A 2,697-nucleotide genomic window follows, 5' to 3' on the forward strand; every position below is an offset into this window, starting at 1 on the left:
GTGACAGAGTGAGACTCCATCTCAAAAAATAATAAAATAAAAAATCTAGCAAAAGTTAGGATTGCATCTAACTAATCTGCCTTGGGTCATGTACAAATTCCAGGAATCGCTTAGCTTTTCATAAATAAACTATAAGAACTGAAGGTGTAATAGGAGTGATTCCCCAGAGGAAAACTGGGATGCTGTTGCCGGAAGTGGCATGGGTACCAGACAAAAAATATCTTACCTTTAGTGATCTAAACCATCTGGAATGTTCCCAACAGGAGGTGCTGTCCCTGTCCTTGGAGGTAATTGCGTTCTGCAGACATTTGCAGGATTTCTACAGTGTGCTCAGGGCCATGCTAGATATTTTCAGATCTTTCTGTTCATTCAACCAATAGTGAATTGAGTGTTGCCAGGCACCGCATATGAACAAGACACAGTCAAAGACCTTAGAAACTCAGACTACTGTAGTACATGCTGTGACAGGGATGATCCTAGGGAGGCCGTGGGAACATCCTGCAGGTCATCCAATCAACCCAAATGGTCAGGGAAGGCTTCCCAGCAGGAACATCTCAACTAAGGTGTGAAAGATCATGAGGAACTTGCCAGAAAAAAATTACACAGACTGTTCCAAACGAGGAAACTGTGTGCACAAAGTCCCAGAAGCAAAGATGGTGGTGTTTTCATGGAACTGAAACAAGACCTGCATGATCCTGCAGTGTAGAATATGAAAGGACACTGATAAACATTTGGATTGTACACTTAAAATGGGTGAATGGGGTAGGGGGTGAATTATAGCTCCCTAAAGCTGCTTCAGAAAACAAAAACGTGAGGCGGCAGCACTAGGGCCAGATGGCAGAGGAGTTCATAAGTCATCCCTCAGAAGCAGAACTTCATCCCGATGGTGGCAGCAGGAAGCCTTTGTAGGGACTGGTGTGGAGGGATTTGCTGCTGGGCAGGGAATGGAATGGAGGGGCAGAAGTGGGTAAGGAGAGCACTGGAGTGACAGTGAGATGGTAGTGCGGTCAGAGGAGAAGGCACGGCATTGAAGTCATGTCCATGATTAGCTCCTGCTTTCTCACACTCACTGTGTTGCTTTGCAGAAGACAGTTTTCCTCTTTGGGCCTCGGTCTCCCCATCAGTCACAAGGGGATCATATGGTGCAGCTACTTTGGAAAAGTCTGACAGGTCCTCAAAAGTTTAAATGTAAAGTTTCCATGTGACCCAGCAGTTCCCCTCCTAAATAGATATATACCCAAGAGAAGTGAAAACATATCGGCCGGGTGCGGTGGCTCATGCCTGTAATTCCAGCACTTTGGGAGGCCGAGGCGGGCAGATCGCAAGATCAGGAGTTCGAGACCAGCCTGACCAACATGGTGAAACCCCGTCTGTACTTAAAATAGAAAAATTAGCCAGGTGTGATGGTGCGCGCCTGTAATCCCAACTACTTGGGAGGCTGAGGCAGGAGAATCGCCTGAACCCAGGAGATGGAAGTTGCAGTGAGCCAGGATCGTGCCATTGCACTCCAGCCTAGGCAACAGGGCGAGACTTCATCTCAAAAATAAAAAAGAAAAGAAAACATCCAGGTCAGGTGCGTTGGCTCACGCCTGTAATTCCAGCACTTTGGGAGACTGAGGCAGGTGGATTGAGCGTCCTGTAGTCCCAGCTACTCAGGAGGCTGAGGCAGGAGAATTGCTTGAACCTGGGAGCCAGAGGTTGCAGTGAGCCGAGATTGCACCACTGCACTCCAGCCTGGGCTACCGACTGGACAACAGAGCGAGACTCTGTCTCAAAAAAAATAAAAAAGAAAGAAAAACGAAAAAGAAAACTTGTCTACACAAATACTTATACATGAATATTCATAGAGCATTATTCATAGTAGCCACAAGGGGAAACAACCCAAATGTCTATCAGCTAACAGATGGATAAATGAAATGTGGTATATCCATACAATGGCATATTATTCAGCAATAAAAAGAATGAAGTACTGACTAGGTGCAGTGGCTCACGCCAGTAATCCCTGCACTTTAGGAGGCTGAGGTGGGAGGATTGATTGAGGCCAGGAGTTCAAGACCAGCCTGGCAACATAACAAGACCCTGTCTCTACAAAAAATAGTTATCTGGGCACAGTGGCGTATGCCTGTAATCCCAGCTACTCAGGAGCCTGAGGCAGGAGGGTGGTTGCTTGAGCCCAGAAGTTGAAGATTACAGTGAGCCATGTCTGCACCACTGCACTCCAGCCTGGGCAACAGATTGAGACCCTGTCTCTAAAACAGTAAAATAGGCTAGGCACAATGTCTCATGCCTGCATCCCAAGTACTTTGGGAGACTGAGGCAGGAGGATCACTTGAGCCCAGGAGTTGGAGACCAGCTTAGGCAACATAGTGAGGCTTCATCTCTACAAGAAAATGAAAAACAGATCAGCCAGGCATGGCAGCACATGCCTGTGGTCCCAGCTACTGGGGAGGCTGAGGTGGAAGGATTGTTCGAGCCCAGGCGGTCAAGGCTACAGTGAGCCATCATTCCACCACTGCACTCCAGCCTGGAAGACAGAGCGAGACCCTGTCTTGAAACAATAAATAGATAATAATAGGCCGGGCGCGGTGGCTCACACCTGTAATCCCAGCATTTTTGGAGGCCGAGACGGGCGGATCACGAGGTCAGGAGATCGAGACCATCCTGGCTAACACAGTGAAACCCCGTCTCTACTAAAAA

The sequence above is a fragment of the Mandrillus leucophaeus genome, unplaced genomic scaffold (genome assembly GCF_000951045.1).
Source record: "Mandrillus leucophaeus isolate KB7577 unplaced genomic scaffold, Mleu.le_1.0 Scaffold576, whole genome shotgun sequence".
Lineage (NCBI taxonomy): Eukaryota > Metazoa > Chordata > Mammalia > Primates > Cercopithecidae > Mandrillus > Mandrillus leucophaeus.